The sequence below is a fragment of the Giraffa tippelskirchi genome, chromosome 11, assembly GCF_054371585.1.
Source record: "Giraffa tippelskirchi isolate mGirTip1 chromosome 11, T2T-mGirTip1v1.2.pri, whole genome shotgun sequence".
In the NCBI taxonomy this organism is placed as follows: domain Eukaryota; kingdom Metazoa; phylum Chordata; class Mammalia; order Artiodactyla; family Giraffidae; genus Giraffa; species Giraffa tippelskirchi.
Window position 1 is genome coordinate 36,147,575 of NC_137285.1, and position 13,781 is coordinate 36,161,355.

At 41.1% G+C, this 13,781-nt stretch overlaps 1 long non-coding RNA gene across 1 annotated transcript in view; it reads right to left on the reverse strand.

Annotated features, from left to right (window-relative positions):
* LOC145527252 (uncharacterized) overlaps positions 1–13,705 on the reverse strand; it is a 29,046-nt gene extending 15,341 nt beyond the window's left edge. The window contains exons 1-3 of the long non-coding RNA XR_014069592.1: positions 13,555–13,705; positions 5,798–5,908; positions 4,634–4,733 (exon numbers count right to left, since the gene is read on the reverse strand). This is a non-coding gene — a long non-coding RNA (uncharacterized LOC145527252). The remainder of the gene's footprint in view (positions 1–4,633; positions 4,734–5,797; positions 5,909–13,554) is intronic.
* Positions 13,706–13,781: the final 76 nt, after the last annotated feature.

The following is a 13,781-nucleotide window of genomic DNA, read 5'->3' on the forward strand; positions in this document are numbered from 1 at the left end:
GGTCAACCTTCTGAGGGAATAACACTGGTCATTGGTGGTCACAGATATGCAGCTGAACAGAAAGTGGGGCCTTTGCTACCCTGAAGGCTGCTGTCACAGCTGACTGTCCACCTCTGTGGGGTCAAGTCACGGGCCTTGTAGAGTGAAAGTCCATGCCCTTTTCATTCCCCCCTTTTAAGGCTTTTTTTTTTCACCATGAATTCTTCTCTGGAGAAATCTTAGCAGTGGCACTGCATTTTCTATAAAATCTAAGTGTGTATTTATAGAGACTCTAAATAATTTGTGTGTGATGAATTCTGAAAAGCATGTAATGCCTTGTTCAGGGAGTGCTGGTCCTCAGAGTGTGCAGACTTGTGCCAAATTGTCACTCCAGGGCAGCAGCAGACCAGCAAGTAGGAAGAGGAACAGGGTGAAGAGTTGTGGATCGGCGGGAGGCGCTTGGTTTAGACAGGTAAGGCAAGGAATTGGAACTCAGAGAGTAAGATACCCCTGGATATCATAGATTAGAATGAGCAAAGGTCAAACCCAGAGAAAAAGCATCAATAGCAAGAATTTTTCATTCCTGAGAGATCAAAATAGATGGCGTCCAGGCTCTAGGAGGTGTTGGGGGTACAGCACACAGAGGAGATGCTGAGACAGACTTTTGGCAAAACAGAGGTTGTTTCACTTTTTCCTTTTATGTACTTCTGACTACATGTGGGTGCTTGTTGCCAAAGGGAGACTCGTGGGCTGTCCCCTCCTGATTTAGCAGTGCCAGAGGTAGTCAACCTTCTGGGAATCACTAACACACATGTATCTGAAGTTGGTCATGGCTTTGTGACCATCACTTTTTTTTCAAAGTTCACTGCCAAGTGAAGTTACTTTGGAAATGAAAATCCTTTCTCAATACAAGCAGGGGACAATCGAAAATCATTTTACAAATTCAAAGAAATAGTTAAATTGTTACCCTATTCACTGCTTCTGGGGGGATTGAATAAGAAAGCTTCACGGTAAAAATGAAGGACCTAAATGTTGGAGGACTTTCCATGAAGTTTAATGTCTTCTGTGGTATGGTAACATAGCATTTTCCTGAGACAGCTGAATAAATCATGCAGAATTGGTATGTGAAATAAAAAAGTAACAGGATATTGTAGTTAAGGAAAGAAGCCATGAAGATAAAGGCTGCCTAAGGTTGAAATTTCTTGGTGGCATTAATGAAGATGGTGCAGTGTCAGCGAAATCTCACACCAAATGGGGAGATCTGGGCTGCGCTATTTGTGTGCATTGGAGGGATGGAGGCCAGCCGCTTTTTTTTTCCATGCATGTGTTTGTCCATATTTTCAGGGCTGTTGGCAAATGAGTACAATGCACATGAGCTGAAACTTGCTCTGTGGTTCTGGGGGCCTAAGGAAAGGGATGCCAACCCGGTACAGCTTTCAGCCCCTTTCCTGTCTAGGTTAAAGCCAACAGAGGTAAGAGCCAAGGCTACCACTCCTCTATTAAGGGCTGCCTGGAGGGTTGAGGGCCTCAGGTAGCTCAGCCTAGAATTTCCTCTCTGTGTCCCTCATGCATATGCATGTAGTTAGATGATGTGGGCTGGCCCTGCTGTCCACTGGCAGCAGTGTTTTTATGCTTCACTATACTCTTTACTCCTTCTCCACCCAAAGTACAATTTAACTTTCCTTTTCAGTTCCTGCTACAAACGATTGGAGAGTTTCATGCATTTTAATAAATGAGTACTCACCGAGTGCTTTTTGTGTATGCTGTACCAAACTTGAAGCTGTGGCAATAGGAAGAGTTTATTTATTATTTTTTTAACTGAAGTATAGTTGATTTACAATGCTGTGTTAGTTTCAGATGTACAGCAAAGTACATTACGTATATATACACTTTCAGTTCAGTTGCTCAGTCATGTCCAACTTCTTGTGACCCCATGGACTGCAGCACACCAGTCTTCCCTGTCCATCACCTACTCCTAGAACTTGCTCAAACTCATGTCCATTGAGTCGGTGATGCCATCCAACAGTCTCATCCTCTGTTGTCCCTTTCTCCTCCTGCCTTCAATCTTTCCCAACATCAAAGTCTTTTCTAAGGAGTCAGTTCTTCGCAACAGGTGACCAAAGTATTGGTGTTTCAGCTTCAGCATCAGTCCTTGCAAAGAATATTCAGGAGGACTGGCTGCCTTTAGATGGGCTGGTTTGATCTCCTTGCAGTCCAAGGGACTCTCAAGAGTCTTCTCTAACACCACAGTTTAAAAGCATCAATTCTGTGATGCTCAGCTTTCTTTATGGTCCAACTCTCACATCCATACATGACTACCGGAAAAACCATAGTTTTGACTAGAAAGACCTTTGTCAGCACAGTAATGCCTCTGCTTTTCAATATGCTGTCTAGGTTGGTCATAGCTTTTCTTCCAAGGAGCAAGCGTCTTTTAATTTCATGGCTGCAATCACCATCTGCAGTGATTTTGGAGCCCCCCCAAATAAAGTCTGTCACTGTTTCCATTGTTTCCTCAACTATTTGCCATGAAATGATGGGACCGGATGCCATGATCTTCGTTTTTCAAATGTTGAGTTTTAAGCCAGCCTTTTCACTCTCTTCTTTCAACTTCATCAAGAGGCTCTTCAGTTCCTCTTTGCTTTCTGCCATAAGGGTGGTGTCATCTGCATATCTGAGGTTATTGATATTTCTCCCGGCAATTTGGATTCCAGCTTGTGCTTCATCCAGCCCGGCATCTAGAATGATGTACACTGCATAAAACTTAAATAAGCAGGGTGACAATATACATCCTTGACATACTCTTTTCCCAATTTTGAACCAGTCTGTTCCATGTCTGGTTCTAACTGTTGCTTCTTGATCTACATACAGATTTCTCAGGAGGCAGGTAAGGTGGTCTGGTATTCCCATCTCTAAGAATTTTCCACAATTTGTTGCGATCTATACATACAAAGGCTTTGATGTAATCAATAAGGCAGAAGTATATGTTTTTTCTGGAATTCTCTTGCTTTTTTGATGCTCTAGCAGATGTTGGCAATTTGATCACCGGTTCCTCTGCCTTTTCTAAATCCAGCTTGAACATCTGGAAGTTCACGGTTTATGTACTATTGAAGCCTGGCTTGGAGAAGTTTGATCATTACATTGCTAGCATGTGAGATAAAGGCAGAGTGACAGTGAAAGTATTAGTCACTCAGTTGTGTCCGAGTGCTTGTGACTCCATGGATTGTAGCCTGCTAGGCTCCTCTGTCCATTGAATTCTCCAGGCAACAGTACTGGAATGGATTCCCTTTCCCTTCTCCAGGAGATCGTCCTGACCCAGGGATTGAACCTGGGTCTCCCGCATTACAGGCAGATTCTTTAGTGTATGAGCTGCCAAGTTAAGTCCCATATAAATATTAGGAAGAGTTTAAAAGACATTATCCTTGCCCAGTGAATGCCCACTGAATGTCCTTACACATGACACTGGAATAGGGTGTGGAGGAGGAGCACTTGTAGCAGAGCTACCGTTAGGGAAATTACAAAGACAAGTTGTATGAGAACCAAACATTATACAGATCAGATTTTCATGGGTTCCAGTGTCTGTGTTTTTCTATAAACCTTTCCTGATATTTTTGTAAACCTTGGGAGTGCAAGCATGGGTTGACACACACACTTATTCCTTTCCCACAGTTGTTTTTTCTTAATTTCACGAGGACACCAAAGTTAGTGGGAAAAGGCCAATGAGGAAATTTTGGTGTGTGTGGGGAGAACCCACACATAATATTTGCATTTCAAATGAGAAAACCCAAAGGGAACAAAGGTACTCGATACACAGGATGCTGGCAAAATATTTTACCAGGATGTGGTTTTGACCAGGTTGCTATTTCTGCTGGGATAGAATGTGCTTTACTTTTTAAAAATTACCTCTTGATCTCTCTTAAACACTCTCCATTATGGCCCCTTTTCTGTTCATTGAAAACTTATGTAGAATTATACACTACCTGCTATTCTGCATTCATTCTAGGGTAGCTTGCAGAATTTCAGGGAGAAGACATGCAATTCTTCAACCACACTTAGCAGTTGAGATCACAGGAATTATTTTTCTTTGCCCCTACTGTGAGTCTGAAGCCTAGAACCCTGACTGGTGGCATATGATTAGCTTTTATGGCTGACATAATCCCTAGAAATGAAAGAAGAAATGCGTTTCCATAGTCCCATGAATCAAACAGGACTGGGTTGTATTCCTTACTGTGGAACAACTTGACATTTTTTTTTCATTCTAGGTGATGTGGTGACTCATATGTAATGCCAGTACATTCATTTTCACCTCTCATCCTCATTTTTCTACCTGCCTAAGTGTAAAAGGAACATGATAAAACGATATGTTAGTTGCTATAGGTAACAAGATTCTCTCTGTGTATCTTTGCCATGGGAAGGCCTGCTAAAGAATTAGGCTTGGTGCTCTTTTGTTATTTGGAGCAATTATGTTGAATGGCCCTTAGCCTTAGTTTTGGCTTTGTAATGAAATGCATAGCCAAGGTGTCAATATGGCAGCTACGAGTTTAGGTATCATTGTGCCATAATAATTATACCATGGGGTGAATGTGGAAACCAGAAAGTTCAGTTTTGAAGTCTGAAAGCAGCAGAGAACAGATGAGGGTAATAGAGCAAAACTTACTTCCAGCCTTGACTGTTTCTGCCAGTACATTCTTGTCTCATTATTTCATAAGGACCAGATAGGAAAGAAGGTGTTCTGCAGATACCTCCCCCCAGGATTCCTGCTAATCAGAAGACCGAGAGATCTGCTTACACACCACATGCAACCACACATCACTTGTTCAAGACTTGCTGGCCACGTTCAGCTGTTAGATTACAGCAGTTCCTCAAACTTTGCATGTCTGCAAATCCTTGGGGATTCTGTGAATCTAAGATGGAGCCAGCTATTTCTCATATTTAATAAGATCCCAGGAGATGCTAATGCTGCTGGTCTGTGGACCACACTTGGGTATACCAAGGCCCTAGGGCATGAGGCTGAAGTGGCCTAGATGTCAGGTCTGATAGCAATACCAACAGGTTAATTTATCTCTAATCCATGAATTGATTGCACCCTGAGCCTTAGTTAACCTCCTTTTAAATATTTGCTGTTGGTCAGGAAGAGAATAGAGTGTTGACAGAGGAATGACAGACCTAGGGGTGGAGGGTGTATGGAATGGTCTCAGGATCATACCCCCATTCTTCCCTAATTGCTTAAGCTCTACCTGTTAGAGGGTCATTTGTGTTAACAAATCGTGCCTTTAGAATGTTAGATCTTAGTATGAATTAGTTTCACTAGCTGGTTTACTTTCAACTGGAAATTGCTGATGGGAGAGATGGGTCATTGAGGGAAACCTTGGATAAGAATAGAAGTTTAAAGATTTGTACAGTCTTTAACACTCTTGCGTCTTTCCTTCGTGCTGTGCTGTGCTGTGCTAAGTTGCTTCATTCGTGTCCGGCTCTGTGTGACTGGATTGCAGCCCGTCAGGCTCTTCTGTCCATGGGATTCTCCAGGCAAGAATACTGGAGTGGGTTGAAATTCCTCATCAGGGGATCTCCCAACCCAGGGACTGAACTCACATCTCTAATGTCTCCTGCATTGGTGGCGGGTTCTTAGCACTAGTGCCACCTGGGAAGTGTTTCCTTGTTTCCTTTACTTTCACCTTACTACCAGACTTCACTTTATTTCTGATACTTATGGTCAACAAATTTTGGGTATTTTTTCCCCCTTGTTGTTGTTCTGTTGCTCAGTTGTGTCCAACTCTTTGCGACCCCACAGACTGCCATGCCAGACTTCTCTGTCCCTTACCATCTCCCAGAGCTTGCTCAAACTCATGTCCATTGAGTCGGTGATGCCATCCAACCATCTTTTCCTGTGTCCTCCTCTTCTCCTCCTGCCTTCAGTCTTCCCAGCATCAGTCTAGGTTAAAAAACAAAACCGAAACTCTGAAGGAAACATTCTCCACCTTTTTTTTTTTCCAGATATATTTCTCCAGGTTTGGCTACAAAGAAAATATTTCTTACAGTGTTTATACCTGCTAGGAAATCAGGATATTCCAGAAATCTCAGTGTCCAGGCCAATTTTCTTTCCAAATCTGGGGTGAAGCACTCTCTTTTCAAATTTGGGAAGCTCAGTTATCAGATTTGTGCATTTATACTGGTTTTATGTCAATAATACCACTGTGACTGGAATGCTTGAAAAGAATGCTGTTCCCTAGAAACTTTTGAAAGAAAAACACTTAAAAATATCTTGACCATTGTATGGTTGGGACTTTTAGCCTCAGTGGCTCTGGTGTACTTAATGGGCATGGAATTATTCCAATTGCGTCATAATCTTCCACTTCAAATTAAGTTGATTTTTTTTTTTTAAACAGCAAATTGTGAGAATGAGAATCTTGGGAAGGACAGTAGAGAAATGACAGGTACTATGAGTCTCTTTATTAAACTTATTATGTTTAATAATTTTAATTACATTAGTGCATAACTCCCTTAGAGTCAAAGATTAGGCAATCTAATGGAATAAGATTTAGGAAATCAGGGCCCTGATGACTGCAGTAAGTCCTACACTGATGACTACAGTGATCCCCTACACATGAATCAGTTCCCCTCTGAGAGTGCATTCCTAAGCCCAACAAAGTAAGCCTAGGTACCCAACTACCATAGTCAACTATATAGTACTGAGCTGTAATAGATTTATAATACTTTTCACACAAATAATACATAAAAAAACAAGCAAACACAAACATTTAAAATATTACAGTAAAGTACCATGAAAAGTACAGTAGTACAGTACAACAGTTGGCATACAGGGACTGGTAGCAATACCAGCTACATTACCACTGCTTATATGCTTGCCTCCGAACATCCTGGGCTTGAAATAAGGATACAGTACTACTATACGCTATAGCTCTATGCAGTAAAGTTCACAAAAGCACAACCACCTGTAGAGAATGCACGCACATGACAATGTATGCCAGATACATGAACTAACTTATGTGATTGGACATGCAAATGCACGTTTGCATCTTTGAAAGTTTAAAACTTGAAAGTTTGTATGTAGGGGTCCTACTGTACAGGATTTCAATTTCTACAATTACATCAACTGTATCATAAAACATTAATGCTTGGTGAACATGATCCATAATCCTTAGTTCAGTTCAGCTGCTCAGTCATGTCTGACTCTGCAACCCCATGGACTGCAGCATGCCAGGCTTCCCTGTCCATCACTCACTCCCGGAGCTTGCTCAGACTCATGTCCATGGAGCTGGTGATGCCAGCTCCTAACCTGGGGACCCAGCAAAGGGACTGAGAACCCTGAGGGGATCTGACTTTGGAGGCCATTGGGGTTTGTTTACAGAACTTCCACAGGTCTGGGGAAACAGACTCCTGGGAAGGCACAAACAAAACCTTGTGTGCACCAGGAGGCAGAAGAAAGGAGCAGTGCCCCCACAAGAGACTGAGTCAGGTGCCTGTGAGTGTCCAGGAGTCTCCAGTGGACGGGTGTGTCAACAGTTTGGCCTCAGGCTAAACAACAGTGAGGGAACACAGTCCCACCCATCAATAGAAAATTGGATTAAAGATTTACTGAGCATGGCCCCGTCCAGCAGAACAAGACCCAGTTTCCCCCACAGTCAGTCTCTCCCATCAGGAAGCTTCCATAAACCTCTTATCCTTATCCATCTGAGGGTACACAGAATGAAAACCAAATCACAGAAGACTAATCAAACTGATCACGTGGATCACAGCCTTGTCTAACTCAATGAAACTATGAGCCATGCTCTGAAGAGTCACCCAAGAAGGATGGGTCATGGTGGAATGTTCTGACAAAATGTGTTCCACTGGAGAAGGGAATGGCAAACCACTTCAGTATTTTTGCCTTGAGAAGCCCATGAACATTATGAAAAGACAAAGAGATAATCCTTAGTAGTTGTGTTTTAATAAATAGTGATTTCAGAGTAACAGGTACTGTTTATTGAAGATAAACTATAGGGCTAACACTCCTCTAGGTACATTACAATCTTAGTCATTTAGACTTTGTTAATTACCTTTTCCTGGTAAAATGATGATAACGATGGCCATTGGTTATAGGCTACATGTATGTAGTGTTTTATGACACTTTCTCTATATATTTTCATTAATCTAGTCAGTATTTCATGAAATATTTCTCATTTCTTGATACAAAGTTTTGCTGAGATTTCATAGATGATTGTGTGTGTGTGTGTGTGTGTGTGTGTGTGTGTGTGTGTGTGTGTGCACATGCACTCAGTTGTGTTTGACTCTTTGCAACCCCATGGACTGTAGTCTGCCAGGCTTCTCTGTCTGTGGGATTCTCCAGGCAAGAATATTGGTGTGGGTTGCCATTTGTTACTCTAGGGTATCTTGCCGACCCAGGGATTGAACCCATGTCTCCTGCATTGGCAGGAGGATTTTTTAGCCCTGTGCCACCTGGGAAACCCATAGAGAATATTGACTGTGAATCAAAACTTTGCATCTCGGGTGGAGAGAAAGTGGAGAGAGCATTTTTCCCTTTTTCTTCAATTCCAGCTGTGAAGAGTGAGACAGTGGTGTCTCTGTGGAGCTGCTGGACTGAAGATTTTCATCTACAAACCAGGTGTTTGGATTTCCTTCCACGTTATTCTCTGTGCCTGCTCTGCCTATGGACTTAAGTTTCCCCTTCTGTATTGTAATACCTTTTTTCTTTCATCTCGTCTTTTTAAATTTGTTTAAGTCATGTTGGTTTAGATCTTCTGGTAGTTGGCTTATCTTCATGCTGACTTTGGCCAGCTTTTAAAAACTCTCCTAATATTGAAGGCAAATGCAGTTACCATTTAGATGATAAATGGAAGAATGTCTCACATATGGAGGCCTGGTAGATATCCGTTATTGAAAATTTAATAAAATTACCTGTAATCATATTGGCAAAGCAATTCCTTAGGGCCATCTGCTCTTTTATTAAAATGATTTTTTAAAATATATTGAACCAGATGATGATTTTCTAGTAGCATTTGACCCATATTAGCCTATTTTTTTTTAACTCTAAGGTATACTTTTTATTACCTCCTGTATATCCCATCCCATTATCAGCCTATGATAGGATCCTCCAGAGTAAAGTTTTTTTTGTTGTTTTTCTTTTGTTTTTTTTTTGCTAAATCACTCTGTTCAACTTTCTATGCCATTTATGAGTTATCCTTCTACACATAAATAGCAGGGTGGCATTGCTTATGGGCTACCTCTGTCCTCATGAGATGCCTGAACCTTCTCTTCCAATTTTTTTCCTACAGTTTTTCTTTCATTAGGATAATACCAAAAATTGCAAGCACCCTGGTAGGCTTATAATCTGGTGCCATTTAAACCAACTATCTGTCCATCATTCATTTATTTCACAGGTTGAAAAGAATCAGATTATGCTTTAATAAAAATCATACGAAATGCTATGTGGCATCCTGGAGATCTTGGAATAGTAAACAGGCATTAGTGGAAAAACTGGTGATTTGAATAAAGTCTGTGGTTTGGTTAATAGTATTGTACGTATGTCCATCTTCAGTATTGACAAATGTTAACATGGTTCTGCCAATGTTAACATTCGGATAAACTGGATGAAGTTATAAAGGAATTCTCTCTACTCTCTTTGTAATTTATCTGTAAATCTATAATTATTCCAAAATAAAACATTAAAAAAATTTCCAGCCCCTAAATTATATGCCTTTTCTTTCTCTGTTTTGTAATTTTATTTATTTATTTATTTTTGACTGTGCTAGGTCTTCGTTGCTGTATGCTTCTCTAGTTTCTTTTCCTTGCAGAGAGCGGGGTCTACTCTCTAGTTGCAGCACTCGAGCTTCTCACTGCAGCGGCTTCTCTTGTTGCAGAGCGTGGGCTCTAGGACGCGTGGGCTTCAGTAGCTGCAGCACTTGGGCTCAATAGTTGCAATTCCCTGGCTCTAGAGCACAGTCGTGGCACACGGGTTTCGTTGCTCTGCCTCATGTGGGATCTTCCTGAACCAGGGTTGAAATCCATGTCTCCTGAATTGATAGGTGGATTCTTTACCACTGAGCCACCAGGAAAGCCCCTGTAAGCCTTTTCTTTACCTTCAAAATAAGAAATTTATTATATGTTTTGAAAACAAAATAACGTTTTAACATCCTTGGAATTTTATTTCACATTTTTTCTGTCATGTTTTATGAGAGAATATTCACCAAGGACACTCATTAAATATAGGACTAGCTTACATGGATCTAATGCTAGTCTTGCAGAAAATACCCATGAAGGTTTTCCCCCTACCCCTGGATTATGTCAGCTAAACATTTGCAACATCTTGGCATTTCTTACTCTAGTTTTCTTTTGTGTAATATTCCAATATCTCAGAAAATGTATTAAAGAATTGAACACAGGTAATAGATGAAAAGATATGGGTTGCATATGGAGAAAATTTTAGACAATATTATAAATGTGTGAAAGCATGGGTTGCAGAGGAAGAACCCTAGTCAGTGTGATTCCTAGTAATTGATGATATTACTGGGTTTAGGTAATGTGCTCCCAGCATCTGCATCCCTGGTACATGCTGAGGGGTTAGGAAATTTTGGAACTGTGTAAATTGAGGTTCACAATTTTACTTTGTTCTCCTATGAAAACAAAATGTGTTTCCTGGTTGGCTCAAGATGATAATTATGGGACTTCACATTTTAACAAACAAATGAGTTAGATATTTATTTTGATGAGGAGATTTTGAGGTCTTCAAAGCACAGCCCCTAGGTGATCTCTCATTCCTGATGGAGCCTTTATGGAAGACACTGCGTGACAGGTGTAGAGAGATCCAGCACTGGTTTTTGTCCGTGGGAGAGACATCTCTTTCCACATTGTGGAGAGCTGTGACTAGACACACAAAGGTAGGAAGACTCAGACATAACCACCCATAACACTGTCACTAGTTAAGAGGGGAAGAGGGTGTTCTCCAGCCAGAAAGTCCTGGATGCAGCCGTCGCTGTGTTAGGAACTCACCCGATGACAGCTACACATATCAAATCTTTACTGTCACATACTCTATTTCATATGAAATAGAATTTTATATTCATACCAAAAATATAAACTAGAATGACTGACAAGAGCAATTATGATATCTGTAATTAACATTGGTCATTCTTCAATTGTGAACAAAGACGTCTGAGTCAAAAAGAATTGGACTTTTATCCTAGCTCTACCATTTGCTCTCTCTAGGACCTTGGGCAAGTGGCTTATCCCTCTGAACTTCAGATTCCTTGCTTGTAAATTGGAGATAACAATAATGTCTATTTTATAGGATTGTTTTGTGGGTTTCTGAGAGTAAAGTGCCGCAGTCAGCACGTAAGACCCCGTGAGAACTGATTACATGTTCACCCACCCACCTCGCTCCAAGCTTTCTCTAGTGTAACTGAGGAACAAAAGGGCTTCCTATGCACATGAACACATGTATGTGCACAGATAGACAGCGTCCCCAAGCTCTGGCCACACATGGAGTTTCCATTTCACTTCGTTCTCCTCCTCTGACTTCCTTCTTCCTTCGTTGCCAATACCTTCTTTTTCTCCTTTTTCCTCTTTCCCCTTCTTTCTCCTTCCCAACATTTTTCTTCTCTCCTCCTCCAAGGGCTCCTCCTCTCTTACTCCCATTTCTCTCCCCAAGGTCTTCAGACTTCTTAACAACAGGTATGATGGGGAATGTTCACTTGTACAAAGGAACTAGAATCAAACCTCAGTGTTGAATTGCATTGCTGAGAATCCTAGACCTTTCTTTTTCTATAAAAGCTGCCTAATTCTGCATTAGAAGCAAACTTAGTCCTGAAGCAGTCCACTGACTGTATGTAACACAAAAGCAAACAGAACTCTCCTTCCCTCTAAGCAAAGTGGTCATTCAAAAGAGAAAGATGTCTAAAAGGGGGGAAAAATATATATATATCACTCAGTTATGTCTGACTCTTTGCAACCTCATGGACTGTAGCCCACCAGGCTCCTCTGTCCGTGGGGATTCTCCAGGCAAGAATGTTGGAGTGGGTAGCCATTTCCTTCTCCAGGGGAACTTCCCAACCCAGGAATCAAACTGGGGTCTCTTGCATTGGAGGTGAATTCTTCACCAGCTGAAATACCTGGGAAGCCATATATATATATGGGTTATAGATATATAACAATATAGATATTTTATATATATATATATATGGATATATAACTTAATCACTATGCTGTACACTTGAAGCTAACATAGCATTGTAAATTATACGTCAATTTAAAAAATGGTTAAAAAACAAAGGAAGAGAATGTCATGTCATTACTACCTATGTAATGGCCACACCACTCCTTCTATGGCCACTTGTTGGACTATTTTCAGAAACAGTACAGTAGTTGATAATCTTGATCAGGTTTTTATTTTTATCTTCCCACATAGCTAAGGGCATCCTAATCTCAATCTTATGGGAATGAGGTAAGTTTCCTGAAATATTCTTATCCTCTGATTATTCTTAAGACTTCCATGATTGTCATTTCATTTTTAAGTTAATTTTTGATTACAAAACAATCCCTCCCTCCCAACCTCCAAAACTAAACCATAAAAGAGATTACAGGGTTAGGACAAGGTCATTTAGAAGAGAATCCCCTTTTCACTTTCACCCCATTTATAGAAGGGGAGAGAGCTCAGTGAAGGGGGTCTCATTTATGGGGTGACCAGCTGACCCACATCTGAAGGCACTTTAAGGACTACGCAGCCTTAACTTCTGCAGGGCTTTTAAAATCCCTGATGTATTCTGAACTCATAAAACTCTGACATTTACTTACTATAAAAAGTTTTAGTTCAGAAGAATTCGACTTATTCTCCAATATCTATCATTGATTGCAGCCTGAACTCTGGTTAGAAGTTGTCACTCCAGTAGTGGATGGCTTTCAGATCTTCAAGGAGCAGATACAGGATGTTTGATAAGGGCTGACTAATGATGCCTGCTTCTTGGTGCATATGTTAAAATTTTAAAATATTTTCAAGTGTTAGGTGCAATATTTCTCTTTAAGATCCTTACAGATAACAGAAATAGAGATTCAGACCATTCAGACGGGTAAAAATATAGACTACATACACTGGTATAATTGTAGTTGATCTTGTATCCAGGAAAAGATATGAGTGCTTTCAATATATTGGTGAGTGCAGAGGAAGAAAGTGCCTGTTTAGCAGAGGAAGGGAAAGTAGTGAACTATCAGGAAGGGTGTGCTTCCAATGCTAAGACGTGGAGAAGTGAGTCAACTCTGATAGCCGAGGGCATGTTGGCATGGATTGTGACTTGGAGAGAATGAGGACTCTGTCTAAACTGAAAAGGGACTGCTGATAGGAAGGAAAGGAACTACCTTTTGTTTGCTAATATCATTGGCCTGGCCTTTTGTGATGTATATGGAGAATGGATGCCTAGATCCGCTTCAAATGAGAGTCTGTTGCCCATCCCCTGGGAGAGCTGGTCACATGCAGCCCTCCGGGGTTTCCTCAGTGGCACAGAGTCACCTTGCCTAAGGTCACCCTCAGGATCAAGCATCAGATATAAAATCCAGCCATTTTCGCCTTACCTGGGGAAATTCCAATGGCTCACTTTAGCTCTAAAGCTCCTGGTGGGGTCAGCTGGAGCTGTTGTCAGGTCTGCATCAAAGCTCAAACTTCCCTTCGCCCAATCCTTTTTTATCCTCCCTCCCCAGGTGCTGATCTTAAAAGCACTCTCTAATAAATGCTCTAGAGTCTAACTCCATCTCAGAGTCTGCCTCTGGGACAATTGACCTGTGACACACTTTCAGTATGC